Raw genomic sequence first — 16,896 nt, forward strand, 5'->3', positions numbered from 1 at the left:
GCATATGGAGGATAGTGGGCTAGTGTAGGTTAGGTGGGCTTGGATCGGCGCAACATCGAGGGCTGAAGGGCCTGTACTGCGCTGTATTCTTCTATGTTCTATGTTCTATGACTGATAGCCTTAGCTACAACCCTGTTAAACTGCCTCCTCCTCCTCCCATTTTCTTACTTCACCTCCGTATTAGCATAGGTATGTGAATGCCCCAATGAGAACAGGTAAAATGCTTCTGTTTTAATCTCTTCCCATCAACACATGATCATGAAGAATACGATAACCAGTCCCTGTAATCCATTCACTCATTATCACAGGACATCGACATTCACTGGGCCTTGTAAACTTATAATTGCCCATCTTAAACCATGTAAATGACAATCAACCATGTGACTTATAGACCTTTTTTATTATTCCTGTAAAAAGTACTGCCTTTGTGTGTAGAGCAGAGATTTATGGAGAAGGGTCACCACAAGTAGACGCACGACTATTTTTGGGGACGTGGAGAATCTCTCACCGGCTGTCCAATAATAAACACCTACTGTTGCACTGAAACTTTTGTCACCTGAACTTGTGGAACAAAATATACTTCAACAAAGGGGCAACATTTTCATGCAGAGGGTGGTACATGCATGGAATGAGCTGCCAAAGGAAGTGGTGGATGTGGGTACAATCACAACATTTAAAAGGCATCTGGATAGGTATACGAATAGAAAGGGTTTAGACGGATATGGGCCAAATGCTGGGTCAGATTGGGATGTCTGGTTGGCACGGCTAAGTTGAACTGAAGGGTCTATTTCCATGCTACATGACTCTGTGTTTCTATGACTCTGTTGATGAAGTCAGTTACACTCTGATAAGGAACTCTCATGTGTGTCCTGTCTATAGTGTCCTGTACCTGGGGAATGCCAGCTGTGTTGGCAAAGCCTCCTGTCCAGTCTGCAGCAAGGACCTTGGCATGGACAAATGAGATAAAATATTGTGATCTGGCACAAACTGCATCAGGAACAGCCTTGATGAGTTTCTGGATTGAGGGTTGTAAGGTCCCACACAGGTCCCCAGTGGATCCTTGGAAGCAGCCAGTTACAACCTTGACAACCACAGCAATGGGATGGCCACCCACTCCTCCATGTGGAAGGTTCCACATCAGCAATTGGCATAGCTCAGTGACGGTGTCCTGGGGGATTACACTGCGCCTCGTTCATCTGGAGGAAAAGGCATCATGGATGACAAACTCTGGGTCTCCTGCACATCCTGAGGGGGGCCTCCAGCTGTGACCTCTTCCTGTGGAGGTGGTTCAGCAGCCACTGCAGGTTTCTGCTGCTCCTGGGCTTGCTGGTGTATCTGATCCTCCTCTATTTCTCCAAGAGCTTGTTGGAGTGACAGTAATTTCTGCTGTGTCTGGATCCAATGGTCATGCTTCCAATAAACCATCTGGGAATTAAAGAGAAATACCATGTCCATAGAAATGCAAACAGTCAGCAATGAGACCTCCATCAAGGAGGGTCATGGAATATCTCTACATGGAACTTTCACACAGGGATATCATTCTGAAGAATGCAGCAGAAGTCATATTGCACAAAGACAGAAGGAGATTTTAACTGCTGTATGATTACCGATATCCTGTCCTTTCCATTCGAATTCCAGCAATGCAAATGTGTAACTAATATGCATGAAAACTGATTCAGTGAATGATCTGGCTGATCATGGAGAAATTGTATCACATTTACCAGCAACGCAGATCCCACTGAATCCTTTGTTAGCATCCTATCTTTTAAAGATTATATCAAATCAGTTTAATTTAAATTACATAGCCTAATTATTTCCATTGTTATCTTCATCCTCTTGTGACTCACAGGACATTGTGCAAACTCTGCTGAGTGTATCTCTATTATGAAATCTGAGATCTGTCTAGAAACAATGGCAATGACAACAATTTGAACTGATATAAAATGAATCATCAAATGATTACAGCATTTAGAGCATCATATCCATGTCAACTCTGCCAGTGCAATTTAGCTTGTTCAATTCCCTGACTCTTTCCCCCTAGCTCTGCAATCACGTTTTTCTTTAGATGCTCATCCAGTTCCCTGTTTGAAGGTCATGATCAAAGCCTCTTCTTGGGGAATGTATTTCATTTTTTAGGTATTCACGATGTAAAACAACATTTTGCCTCCTGTCACTTTTGGTACTTTAATGTGCTCTCAGCCGCTCTCGCTGTGTGGACAGTTGCTCCCTATTTACTCTGTCCACAGCCCTCAGAATGTTTAACATCTCAATCAAATCTCCACTCAACCTTCTCTTCTCCAAGGACAGCAGCCAAGCTCTTCGAATCTGCCCAGGCAACCAAAGTCCCTCAGTCTTCATTCTCGTAAACACTTAACCTCTTTAAAGACTCTAAATCTCTCAAAGTGCAGAGGCCACAATAGGGCACAACACTTCAGTGCAGGTCAAACTAATGTTTTCTAAACTTTCGGTATACCTTCCTTGCTTTTGTTGTCTATAATGTCTCCATTTGCAAAACTCAGGATCCTGTATAACTTAGAATACTTGTGGTCATGGTTTCACAGAGGAAGAATATACATTTCTAAACAGACACCGAACCAAAGGAGAAAATACTATGAGGGGAAGGAAGATCAAAAGCTTGTTCAAAGAAATAACAAGAGATTCACAATTATTGTCATAATTTCAGCTGCTTGAATGTTGCTCTTGTGCCATGCACAAGCCAATTGTCCTCTTGGCACAAAGACTTCAAGGTTTCTCAATGCTCTTGTCAAGATTAACAGCTCCAGAAGAGTCATGTTTTACTGGGTCTTTCCAGTTGCAGACTCTTTGAATTCTTCAAGTTTATCTGTGGTATCATAACCACTAATCCATTCATTAATGCCCCTTTGATGCCCAGATTATCATAAAATGCATGGGAGTGGTCTGCTCATTTGGACTAAAGCCTTGCTTGACTTCCACCATTGGAGAGGGAAGCAGCGAAAGAGTTACAAACAAAGCAACAACAAGAGTAAATGCACAGCAGTGTCATAACAGATACAGAGATTAGAAAGAAGTCTTGCAGCCTACTCTTTTTTTTGCCTAATAGAAATTTCCACTGAACAACTGAGCCATTACAGAATCCCTCATTAACCCTACAAAAGGTGAGGGTTCTCCAATGGCCTTGTAGACAAGAGCAGAAGTGTCCAGTGTAGTCCTGAATTCTACAGACTGAGGTTCAATTCTCAAGCTATGCTGGTTTTAGTAAATCAGGAAGGACTAACTAGCTTGGTTAGGAACATTGGAAAGCTGTTCTATGTTAATACCAGGGTTAAAAGGATTAACACATGAGGAAAGGTTGTATAGATTAAACTTGCTTGTATTTCCCAGAGTTTAGAGATTAAGAGTTAATTTCATTGAGGAGTTTAAACTAATGAAAGAATCCATCAAACAGAAATTATTTCCCCTGGGTGGAGAAGCCCAGAACAATAGAGCATAATATAAATAATTCAGGACTGACAGCAAGAAACATTTCCTTGAACAGGACAGTGGAAATTTGGAACTCTCTCTCATTTGAAAAACTTTGAGGCTGAGGTGGTGGGGAAGGAGATCACTTAGATTTTTTTAAGCCCATTTTCACTCAATCAAGTTGGATTATAAACTGGAGTGTACAAGCTTCCAGTTTTAAGACACTGGGCTCATTATAGGGGGTTTCCGATTTACCAACATCCAACATATGAACGCTTGCACTTATGAACACAATCTCATACAGGGGTGTAATTTTAATGATCTGACATATGATATTTCCTGTCCATACAGATGGTTCCTTTATATTGTCCTGTGTCATTTTCTAACTTGCTTACAAATTGACTTTCCTTTAATTCATTCACAGAATGAAGGTGTAATTGGCTAGGACAGCATTTATTGTCCATCCCAGATTGCCAAGAGAGGGCAGTTAAGTCATCCATAATGCTCACAGATAGACCAGACCAGGTAAGATGGCAGTTTCCTTCCCTAAAGGGGTTTTTGCTGACAATCAGCAATGGATTCATGGTCATCAATAGACTCTTAATTTCAGAGATTTATTAAATTGAATTCGAGTTCCACTACGTGCCATGGGGGGAATTTGAACCCAGGTCCCCAGAACTCTGGCTTAACAGCCCAGTGACAATACCAGTAGACCATTGCCTCCCCCTTACCTGTGAACAGACTCCAGAAAAGAGCCTATTTGCAGCTCAGGGGCTGCCTACATATAAGATAACCTAACACATTTGAGCAAAAGGTTCCAATCAATAGTTAATAATAATTATTTACTTTAATGAAAAAGTGGCAATGAAATGCTTAGGGTTCAGCAACGTAGTCTGATTTTCATCAGATCTGCCGGTGTGCACCGTGCGCACTTCCCAGGCTCATTCTGCACTGGTAGGTGGAGAATGTATAGAAGCCTGAACACACGCACCAATGTTTCGTAACAGTTTTTACCCTACTATTGTTAGAATACTGAATAGACTCTCAAACCCTTAACATTTGCCTGTACCTGTGTTTTTGTTTTTGCCATTGTTTACCTATTATTTACTTATGCTACTTAACTCTGCCTGGATTGCTCACAAGACAAAGCTTTTCACTGTGCCTCGGTACACATGACAATAAATTCTGCACTGAATAACGCATCTCCTCTCTCCCCAATGCTACCCACCATCTATAAATCAGGAGTGTGATGGAATTCTCTTCACTTGCCTGGAAGGATGTAGCTCCAATGATACTTAAGCATCCTGCTAGATTAATACTCCAGTTAAGACCAACAATCACTTCTTTCACTACCAACGCAATGTGTCCCATCTAGAACACACAAAGCAATGACACACCAAGGTTTCTCTGACAAATCTGTAACCTCTAGTGTCTGGAAAGATAAGGGTAGTGGAAGAACGGGCATATCACTACCTGCAAGTTCCCATCCAAGTCACAGACCATCTGACTTGGAAACACATAACCATTCCCTGGGTCAAAGCTCTCCTCCTAAAACAGTGAGGGCATTTACACCCAAAGGATTGCAGCAGTTCAAGAAAGCGGCTCACCACCATCTTCGTAGGGATAATTAAGAATGGATGGGGACAACCGTAAATTAATTTTAAAAAACTTCCACAATGATTTTTAAATTTCAGTTTCAAGCTTTAAACAGTCACGGCTTTTTTTCTAACTACTTAAACCTAGATTTTTAGATGACATTCTCCTCCGTGTGTGGGTTTTCTCCAGGTGCTTCAGTTTCCTCCCACAGTCCAAAGATGTGCAGGTTAGGTGGATTGGCCATGCTAATTTGCCTATAGTGTCCATGAATGCACGGGTTAAATGGGTCAGCCATGGGAAATGCAGGGTTACAGGGATAAGGTAGCGGTTTGGATCTGGGTGGGCTTAATGGCCTGATTCCACATTGTAGAGGTTCTCTGATTCTGCGAGGTACTGTATTTTGGTAAAACAAAGGGAAGGACTTATACAATTAATGGTAGGTCCCTGAGGAGTGTTATAGAACCAAGAGATCCTGGGGGTAAATAATGGTTTGAAATTTGCATGACAGGTAGACAGGGTGGTTAAGAAAGTGTTTAGCACATTTGCCTTCATTGCTCAGATGTGGAGGAGCCAGTGTTGGACTGGGTGGAAAAAGTTAAAAACCACATAACACCAGGTTATAGTCCAATACGTTTATTTGGAAGTACAAGCTTTCGGAGGGCTGTTCCTTCGTCAGGTAGTGCGAGGGGAAGGATCATAGGACAAATTTATTGTAAGAGATCAAAGTGTCATGCAAAAGTTGTGATGTACTGAATCATGTATTCATTGAAATGCATTGTCTGAGCTTATAAAACCTGAAGCTATCTTGGGAATTTGACTTGAAAGAAGTTTTGGGATTTACATATTAATGATTCAAAACCTGCAACTCACTATAAGTGATTAAAGACTTAACAACAATCTAGGTTTGTTTCATACACTGTATCAAGTCAACCAACTAGGCACTGCCCTCTTGAACTGTCCTACCTGTCCATCTTTGTTCCAACCTATCCATAACACCCTCCTCTTCCCCCTATCACTATCATCTATCTGCATCTACCTATTGCCTTCCCAGCTACCTTCCCACCACCCTCTTATTTACCTCTCAGCCTTCTTCCCCTACCACATTCCTGTTGAAGGGCTTATGCCCGAAATGTCGACTCTCCTGCTCCTCAGATGCTGCCTGACCTGCTGTGCTTTTCCAGTGCCGCACTTTTCGACTGATTGCTCCAGCATCTGCAGCCGTCACTTTCTCTTGTGTTCAGAAAGCAGCCAGATTTGTGTCAAGTTGCAAATCTATCCGATACATGCGAGTAACAGCCAGAAAGAGGGGAGAGATGCCTAGTCAGCCATGTGGTGGAAAGAATCTATTGGAGCTTTGACCAGCATTATCCATTGCTGCAGAGTACAACAAATGTAAAAGTCTATCTTGCCATAGCTACTCCTTGAGTGAACTGTGAAACATCTCTAGCGTTGGGCATCAAACCATGGAGAATGAGTTTCATAACCAAGTCAAATGTTGATCTCATCCAATAGTGACCCAGGAGCCCTTTCCTGGAAAAGGAGTGGAACAGAACGTTTGGCTAGGTGACAAAAGCCAATTCTAGCACTATCATAATCACAGTTGTGATTACATACGAAATAGATGGCCACAATTCAGGAAAGCAGCTAATTGCCACCAACTAACCATGGGCAGTAAGTGCATGCCCAGCCAATGATGCTCTTTTCCCATTAATTATTTTTAAAATTTACATACAAAAAGCAATGCGAACCTGTTTTTGTAATGGTGATTGTGGGATAAACATTAGTCAGGAGAATCGAAAATTCCCCTGCATTTCTTCGAAGTAGTTTCATGGAATCGTTTGCATAGATTAAGCTCTAACATGGGACTTGAACTAAGAAGCAAAGGGGCTACTGGCTGAGTCACAAGCTAACCACAAAGAAAAGTGTGGCTTTGAGGCTTATTCCCTTGCAGATAATCTGAACTAATGCTTTAATGCAGTGATGAGGAGTAGCAGTGGCAGCAGGAGGACATCAGAGGTGGAAGCATCAGTGGTAGCAAGCACTCAGCTCCTCCTCACACTCCAGGCTGTGGCTTGGCCTGGATGCCTGCATGGAGACAAGACTTAAATAAAACTGTAAGAGTTGGCTGGATGCTTCTCATTCCTTTTGGGTTTGTTCATTGCTTTCTGCTTTTAACTCCGGTTTTGTAATCAAGATGGTGTCGGTGAGGCGAGATGGCACGGAAGAAAGGCAACTTTCATTCAGATGGCAGCAGCGTGGCAAAGGGGGCTCATGCCTGGCTACCAGGCCCATGGCAGAGCATTGAACAAAAAGGAGCATAAAGCTGGACACCTTCTTTATTTCTTCATTTTTCTGTTTTTATATTCAATATTTTGGTTTATTTTTCTGTGTTTTAAGATGGCGCTGGAGAGTAGTGACACCATACAACACTTTCCACTGTATTTTGTAACAAGATACACGCGATGATAAATAAATAAACTGTTGCATTGTTGAAGGTGCCATTTCTCAAACAAGATGTTAAAAGAGGTCCCTATTGTGATGGATGTATTTGCACAATTCCTTCAACTTTCAAAGCTCCTCAGAAGAAATGCACGCTACACTTTCTTTTAAAGTTTGAGAGAAGATTTGTAGCTCGGGTGCTCGTTGCTGTGGTTCTGTTCGCCGAGCTGGGAATTTGTGTTGCAGATATTTCGTCCCCTGTCCAGGTGACATCCTCAGTGCTTGAGAGCCTCCTGTGAAGTGCTTCTGTGATGTTTCCTCCGGCATTTATAGTGGTTTGTCTCTGCCGCTTCCGGTTGTCAGTTCCAGCACTCCGCTGCAGTGCCGGTATACTGGGTCCAGGTCGATGTGTTTGTTGATAGAATCTGTGGATGAGTGCCATACCTCTAGGAATTCCCTGGCTGTTCTCTGTTTGGCTTGTCCTATAACAGTAGTGTTGTCTCAGTCGAACTCTTGTTGCTTGTCATCTGCGTGTGTGGCTACTCAGGATAGCTGGTCGTGTCGTTTCGTGGCAGTTGGTGTTCATGGATACGGATCGTTAGCTGTCTTCCTGTTTGTTCTATGTAGCATTTTGTGCAGTCCTTGTATGGGATTTTGTACACTACATTGGTTTTGCTCATGTAAACTTTCTTTCTTTTAGATTAGTGGTTCATTTTCAATCTTTTCCTCTCCTTTACTCTCCACGCTGGGATACAAATTCTTTTGGACCCAAGCTGAAGTGGCCACTTTCATGTGTATCATTGAGCTTCTAATTTGCAGGAGTCATCACAGCTGGCTCATTTCTGTCCCTCACATGCAGGTAAATCACACCAGTATGAGTCCCCTTCTTGTCAAATAGTTTGTCAACACATTATAATGGTATTTTGGTCAGCGACCACCAGACATGCTGTCACAGCACTCAACCTTTGCTTGAAAGGGCTACAGACAGAAAGTATTAACTTGTGTTGTTTCCTGACCAGGCTCAGTAGTTGGAGCTCAGGACAGGCGTATTTTCCCCACACTAGAAATTGATGCCTTCAGTCAATAATAGGGAGGAGGGCAGCTTGTGACATAATGTAAATCACTTAAGGGCAAGTTAAGCCAGTTTAAACCAGTTTGTCTGAATAAGAAGTTTTGAAACAAGAGCATAAACTTGCTACTTTAATTTCCAGGCTACAGTTACCCACAATGTGATGAATTTCTCCTTTTTACTAAAATTGGGAGTGGCTTGTTTGGCCTGACTCAAAGAATAGGCACCTATGAACAAGAGTACAGTTATTAAGCCCCATGAGTCTGATCACTGTGGGTTTGTATCAGGGGAAGAAAGAACCTTCAGTCTATTACTGTTCTAGGATTTCTTTGTTTTTTTAACACCTTGAGGTAATGTGTACTCTAGACAAGGCTATACAAACTAAGATAAAATCCGCCTTGGTATTGTATGGTTTTCTGTCTGTTGTATTTGAGAACAGCAGCTGATCAACAGAGTTTAAAGACATGCTGCTAAGTTAAACCTAAATCAACAAGTCATAAAATCAGTTCAAGATTAACTATATCCCATTCACATAACTACAGGAACAACTTGCCACTATTATATGCATCATCTGCAATTTATGCTCTATTCTGGCCCAATTTTTCCTCTTTTCTCCCCTTCTCTTCCACGACCTTAGAGTCATAGAGTCAGAGGTGTACAGAACGGAAACTTGCCTTTCAGTTCAACTCGTCCATGCCAACCAGATAGTCTAAATTAATCTACTCCTATTTGCCAACAGTTGGCCCATTTTCATCTAAACCCTTCCTATTCATGTACCCATCCATATGTCTCCACCACTTCCTCTGGCAGCTCATTCCATACACGCACCACCCTCTGTGTGAAAAAGGTGCCCCTTAGGTCCCTTTTAAATCTTTCCTTTCATACCTTAGGCCTATGCCCTCTAGTTTTGGACTCTGCTACCCTGGGGAAAAGACCTTGACTATTCACACTGGTCACCATTCACTCCAGAGAAAATACCCATAGCCTATTCAGCCTCTCCCTATAGCTCAAACCCTCCAACCCTGGTAACATCCCTGTATATCCTTTCTGAACCCTTTCAAGTTTCACATTTTTCCAATACCAAGGAGACCAGAATTGAAGGAGCAAATTACTGCGGATGCTGTAATCTGTACTGAAAAATAAAAATGCTGAGAATCACAACAGTCAGGCAGCATCCGTGGAGAGAGCAAGCTAACGTTTCGAGTCTAGATGACTTTTCATCAAACCTGCTGTGATTCCCAGCATTTTTTCTTCGGACCGAATCAAATGCAGTATTCCAAAAGAAGCCTAACCAATGCCTTGTACAGCTGCAAATTACCTCCTAATTCTGATACTCAATGCACTTACCAATAAAGGCAAGCGTACCAAATGCCTTTTTCTCTATCCTGTCTACCTTTGTCCTCTTGTATGTTCCCAAAGTGGCTATTTTCTCTGGTGAGGAAGGGACATTGCAACCAAGCCCAATACATCCTGATTGACTTTACTCTGCAGAGATGGTGTATCCACATTAGTCAATTCAACATAGACAAGAGAATGTAACCTGCAATTTTCAATACTATAATGGATTTTTTTTTTAACTTGACAGCTCAGTACCACCTTCTCAAGAGAAGTTAGAGATGGATCATAAATGTTGGACTTGCCAGCAACACTCGCAGCCTTTGAGTGATTTAAAAAAACATTTAAACTATGTTTCCACACTGAATTTAGGTGTATGTCCCTCTTATATATTGGCAACAGCAAATGGTCAAGTTAAGTCATAGAGAATTACTAACCCTCAATCAATCTCTTTCAGATTCACAACAAAACCTAAATCAAACATTATTGTGCAAAACATTAGAAGCAATCCAACAAGTTGCTTGAAAAACTTATAGCTATCTGGAAGATATTTGATCCTTATAATTTCCCTTGCGTTTAGATCAGTCATTTCACTGTCACTGGGCAAACGGCCACACCCACAGGCAGTGGGTTCTTGGGAACACTTTTCTTTAACTCAGCAAACTGGAGAGCTAAGAGAAGAGAATTAATAACCCTTGGTCAATTTTTAAAAAGTAAATTCACAACAAATTAATTTAAATAAAACCAAACAATATTGTGGAAAGATTTGGAAGCAACAGGCTTGAAAGACTTATTTTTCTGGGAGGTATCTGATCCTTATAATTACCCTTATATTTAGATCAGTCATTTCATTGCCACTAGGCAAATGCCCACACCCACAGAACAGTTATGTGTATAATGTCCCAGTTCTGTCTGACTCAACATAGCTGCATCTGCTGCATAAACTTACAGGAGTTTCAATTGGGGTTGATTAATTCCTCATTCATTGAAACAGAGATAGCTTGTCCTCAATTAACACTGAATTTCAATTTGGAATCTAGATTTTGATCATTTCAAAATGCATTGTGCACAGTTGAAATCTATAAACATTTCCTTCTTTAAAATTAATTAATTTCTTGTTGAATCTAATGCATCTTATTTTGAAAAGAAAGTTCCACACTAGATATTTCAATAGGACAGAACAAAACACATTTTCTCCAACATTTCTGTACTATTCTTTGTGACAACAGTCTAAAACACATGCCAAAGCAACATAGTGCAGATATTGGAAATTTAAAACAAAAACAGAAATTGTTGGAAATATTTAGCAGGCCAGGCATGCACCTGTGGACAGAGCAACAGAGTTAACGTCTCAGCGCTGTTCAGTAAATCCAAAGTATAAACTCTATTTTTACTCTCTCTCCAGATGTTCCCTGACAGTATTTCCAATATTTTCTGTTTTCATTTCTAAAATGAATGTCATTGTTCCTCCAAATGTCTGCATTCACAAGGCTTTAACTGTTCCCTCTTTATAAAGGCAGTGTTCTCCAAACACATCACAAATGTTATCCAAAGCATGTGATGGCCATGGATAGAGTCAGAGATATACAGCACAGAAACAGACCCTTTGGTCCAATTTGTGCATGCCAACCAGATAGCCTATATAAATCTAGTCCCATTTGGCAGCATTTGGCCCATATCCCCCTCTACCATTTCCTCTAGCAGCTCTTTCCATAAATACACTAATCTCTGCATGAAAAAGTTGCCCCTTAGGTTCCTTTTACATCTTTCCCTCTCACTTTAAATCTATACCCTCTAGTTTTGGACTCTCCCACCCCAGGGAAAAGACCTTGCCTATTTACCCTATTGCAGGGGGACACCACCACATTCTCAAGACCAATTAAGGAATAGGCAATAAGTACTGTTTCAGCCAGCACCTCCCACGGGCGAATTAATTTTTTAAAAATCACATGTTTGGTGATGCTGTCATTTAAGGCTCTGTCTATGCTTCAGATATAAGTAAAGGATCTCATGGCACTATTCCAACAAAACACAGGTAAGTTATACCTGGATGATATTTATCCTTCAGTCATCACAAAAAGCATACCATCTTATTATTAATGTTGTGGAGGTGCTGGTGTTGGACTGGGGTGGACAAAGTTAAAAATCTCGCAACACCAGGTTATGGTCCAACAGGTTTATTTGGAAGTACTAGCTTTCAGAGCGCTGATGAAGGAGCAGCACTCTCAAAGCTAGTACTTCCAAATTAACCTGTTGGACAATAACCTGGTGTTGCGAGATTCTTATCTTATTATTAAGACATTGCTCTTTGTGGGAGCTTGCTCTAAGTTGATGCCCTAATTCCTACAAGTGTTTGTTTTGTTTCACATGCACACAATGTGGTTGTCGCTGGCTCGGCCAGCTTTTATTGCCTGTATCCATTTGCCCGAGAAGGTGTGGGTAAACTGCATTATTGAACCACTGCAGTCCATGGAGTGTAGGTGCACCATATTGCTGACAAGAAGAGATTTTAATTGAGTCAGTGAGAAAACAGTGATATAGTTCCATGTTTGGATGTGTGTGACTCGGAGGGAAACTTGAAGGGTGGTGGTATTTGCATGCATCGGGAACCCTTGTTCTTCCAAATGGTAGGGTTCACAGGTTTGAATAGTTCATAGCCCACAGGTAGTTCGCTGGTTCTAAAATATTTTGGATGTACTGAATTCATGAATGGTGCTACAGAAATAAGTTATTCTTCCTTTGAGGCAATATATTACATCCATATTAGCAAAAGAAAATTTTCCCAATCTTTTCCTTTTTGCGGTTGTATTAACTTTATTTACATCTGTCCAGTCAATCCCAACCAGAGGTAACATTCTATCCTAACTTCTTCTAAAGCCATTCAGAATTTGAAATCTCAGATGAATTGCCTAATAGCCTTCTATACTCTAGTAGAAATATTCACTATATTTCATCAGATGGAAGGAAAATTATTTGTTAATGTTTATTGTACTCTTCCCATCTCCTTTACATTTTCCCCTTGTGTTTTCAGTCCTTCACTGCAACTTAAAATACTCATGGACCATTTAGTCCACTGTGCCTGCACCTATTCTATTACCTCGTGCCAATCTCCGTCCCTTATCTCCACACACAATTTCTATCCAAACAATCATTCAATGTCGAGTGTTGCTGGAAAAGCATAGCAGATCAGGCAGCATCCAAGGAGCAGGAGAATAGACGTTTCGGGCATAAGCCCTTCATCGAATGAGGCTTGTGAGTCAGGGCTGAATGATAAATAGGAGGGGGGGTGGGGTTGGGGAGAGGTAATTGGGAAAGCGATAGGTGATTGGGAAAGCGATAGGTGGATGAAGGTGAAGGAGAAGCTGGTAGGTCAGTGAGGTCCGTGATGGACAGATCCGGAGGGCTGTGCCAAGTTGGAGGCTTGGGACTGGGATAATATGGGAGGAAGGGAAATAAGGAAACTCCCTCTCCCACTCCTTTGAAGTGTTCAGCCACGGGCAGGGGGGTTGGTGGGTGCAGGTGTCCCAGAGATGTTCTCTGAGGTTCAGTTAGCGGATGCCCTGTATGACCTAAGGTCCAGTTAGCAGATACCCTGTTTGATGTATCTACCAACCCCACCGCCCAATGGCTGAACACTTCAATTCCCCCTCCATCAGGTCTTGGGCCTCCTCCACCGCCAAGCAGTGAACACCCGACGCCTGGAGGATGAAGGCCTCATATTCTGCCTTGGAACGCTGCAACCACACAGAATAAATGTGGATTTCAACAGCTTCCTCATTTCCCCTCCTCCCACATTATCCCAGTTCCAAGCCTCCAACTCAGCACCGCCCTCCAGACCTGTCCATCACTGCCCCCTCTGACCTATCACCTTCTCCCTCACCTTCATCCACCTATCGCTTTCCCAGTTAGTCCCCCCAACCCCTACCCCCTCTCATTTATCTCTCAGCCCTGACCCACATGCTTCATTCCTGATGGAGGACTGATGCTTGAAACATTGATTCTCCTGCTTCTCAGATGCTGCCTGACCTGCTGTGCTTTTCCAGCACCATACTCTTGACTCTGACCTCTAGCATCTGCAATCCTCACTTTCTCCTAATCATGCAATATCCTCTGGAATATTTCAATTGAGCATGTCTCCACCACATTTACAGGCAGTGGATTCCATTCCTTAAATGAAAAAGCTTTTCTTTATTTCACCCTTGTCACATGGCTTGAAATCTATGCCCTCTTAGTGTGTTCTTTCTCTTACAGTGGGATTCGCCTCTCCTCATCTACTCTACACAGCCCGCTCACAATTTTGAAAACCTCTATCAAAATATCCTCCAAGCCTCCTCCTCTTCAAGGAGATGAACTCCAACTATTTTAGAGGGATTTGAACCTTGTAGCTCCTTCACCTTCATATACTGTCTTGTAACCTCCTTCTTTTCAAACCGACCACTGGCAGTCATGCCTTCTATTGCCTAGTGTGTTAATGTGTAATTTCCCCACACTCCCTCAAATTTTTCCTCTTTGACCAAGCTCTGTCACGTCATGCAATTTCTCCTCCTTTGAACTGGCATCTTGTTTGTCTGTATCGCTTTTTGCAATCAGTCACAAAATTATACAGCATAAAAGGAAGCCATTTGCCCCATCGGCCCTAAGTATCGCGGATGATTTGCTTTCATTCCAGTTCGATGACTTCTGAGTTGGATACTAAGTCTAACGCACGACCATCAAAACTCTGCCATCTGTGAGCAATTGGTGCTTGAAAGTTCAGACACTGATCAGTTATGTAAATATTTGTGTGCTCTCTCCAATGTTCCAACTCACCTCTGCATATTCACAATGGAGACATTTAATCATAGAGACGTACAGCATGAGTTTGCTGCTTTTTCTGTTTGGCTAGGGACTGCCATGAGTCAGTGGTATAGGCAGAAGTGGGTACTGCAGATGTTGGAGATTAGAGTGATGCTGGAAAAGCACAGCAGGACAGGCAGCATCCAAAGAGTAGGAAAAATCGACGTTTCGGGCAAAAGCCCTTTATCCTGAAACATGGATTTTCCTGGTCCTCGGATGTTGCCTGATCTGCTGTGCTTTTCCAGCACCACTCTAATCTTGACAGGAGTCAGTGGCATGTTTAACCAGGAATGCTTTGAATTATCTGATCCATCATGATTGAATCTGCTCTTTGAAAGAGCTATATATTGGTCCCATTCCCATGGCCCTAGCTTATCATTCCTACATTTCCTCCCCCACAACAAAGTTGGGGTATTATAGGTGATTTACAAATGAAATACTGTTAGTGTGATTGACACCTGTCCCTGGGGACAAACGTGAGAGTCATAAACATAGAAGAAGGACCTTTGCCTCAAGTCTGCACTGGTCATAAACAACTAACAAACTATTCTGGAGACATTCCATGGACATGAGTCATTGCCATTTGGGAGTGGAAGAGTAAGAAACACAACAAAACCTCACCATAGCGTGTTTCTCATAATGCAAAGAATTTCAAGAAGCAAGTTAGGAGAAATGTTCTAGCTGATAATGGAATACTAAAAATTGCACATTGGAAATTAGAGGCCATAGTTTACAACAATTCTTTAAGAAGTGGAAATGTCAATAAGTCTTTCAAAAACTGGGGCGGGGAGGCAGAATTCCCTACCAGAAACAGTGGTAGTGGGAACAGTATGTGTTAAAAGAGTTAGATGTACAAAAGATAATAGGGGTGACTTTATAGAGGTTTACAAAATTATAAGGGGCATGGACAGGGTAAATAGGTAAAGTCTTTTCCCTGGGGTCAGGGAGTCCAAAACGAGAGAGCATAGGTTTAGGGCGAGAGGGAAGATATAAAAGAGACCAACAGGGCAACTTTTTCACACAGAGGGTGCTATGTGTATGGAGTGAGCTGCCAAAGGATGTGGTGGAGGCTAGTACAATTGCAACATTTAGGAGGCATTTGGATGGGTATATGAATAGGAAGGGTTTGGAGGGATATGGGCCAGGTGCTAGTAGGTGGGACTATTTTGGGTTGGGCCGAAGGGTCTGTTTCCATGCTGTACATCGCTCTCACTCTAAGTCACCAGTGCTTCCTAATTGATATCCTCTAGTCCTTGATCCTTCCAGTATGACAGCTGGAGAAGAGCAAAGTTCTTTAAAGTCTCAACATGTACTACTGGCTAAACAACCCCCTTCTGTCATGTGGAAGGCAGATTCTCAGTGCCGAATACCTCCAAGGAAGAGCATTAACATAGAATCAATTTCCTTCTACATACACGAATGTAAAATGTCACAGCCTTTGCAAATAGCCTGTTTTTTTGTAAATATTACACTGCAACACTAAACTCTCTCTAGCATTGAGTTATATCGACCTTTCTAGTGACCAGATTTTGGATTAGTGGTGCTGGAAGAGCACAGCAGTTCAGGCAGCATCCGAGGAGCAGCAAAATCGACGTTTCGGGCAAAAGCCCTTCATCAGGACCAGACAGCTTCTCAAACTTTCAAGCAGCTGCACCACTGTGAACATATTTAAATGCTGTAAAAGTTGCTCTGCATATTTAAATGCTGTAAATATTGCTCTGCATACTTGCACAACTATACAGAAAAAGAGGAGAAAGTGAGGTCTGCAGATGCTGGAGATCAGAGCTGGAAATGTGTTGCTGGAAAAGCGCAGCAGGTCAGGCAGCATCCAGGGAACAGGAGAATCGACGTTTCGGCATAAGCCCTTCTTCAGGAAAAAAGAACAAGGTTCAAGAACTGAACTGAACTGCACTCCACGCTGTACCAATTCCCTTGACCCTCATTTTCACCTCCTTTGACTTAACTCCACTACTTCTCCTTCTTTTCCCCACCAGCTGCAGATCGTGCTCAAACGCACGTACTCACCTGAGGGGCGTGGCTCCGCTGGGCGGGGCGGAGCAGTCCTGACGTCATGACGTTGTCCAGGCGGTGCCAGAGCTGGCCGGCCGACGGCCATTTTGAGACACCCGAAGGTATATGAGTGGCTCGACCAAGGGGCTCGCTTTATTCAGTGCTCGCCC

At 42.3% G+C, this 16,896-nt stretch overlaps 1 long non-coding RNA gene across 1 annotated transcript; it reads right to left on the reverse strand.

Moving 5' to 3' along the window:
* Positions 1 to 383: 383 nt before the first annotated feature.
* LOC148141862 (uncharacterized) lies at positions 384 to 16,871 on the reverse strand. Its single transcript, XR_015752326.1, has 2 exons — positions 16,742 to 16,871; positions 384 to 1,425 (listed from the first exon to the last, which is right to left on the reverse strand). It is a non-coding gene; the product is annotated as an uncharacterized LOC148141862 (long non-coding RNA).
* Between the last annotated feature and the right edge of the window lie 25 nt (positions 16,872 to 16,896).

Source organism: Chiloscyllium plagiosum, unplaced genomic scaffold (genome assembly GCF_037043375.1).
Source record: "Chiloscyllium plagiosum isolate Xiang-an unplaced genomic scaffold, Cpla_swu_hap1 HiC_scaffold_31, whole genome shotgun sequence".
Classification (NCBI taxonomy): Eukaryota; Metazoa; Chordata; class Chondrichthyes; order Orectolobiformes; family Hemiscylliidae; genus Chiloscyllium; species Chiloscyllium plagiosum.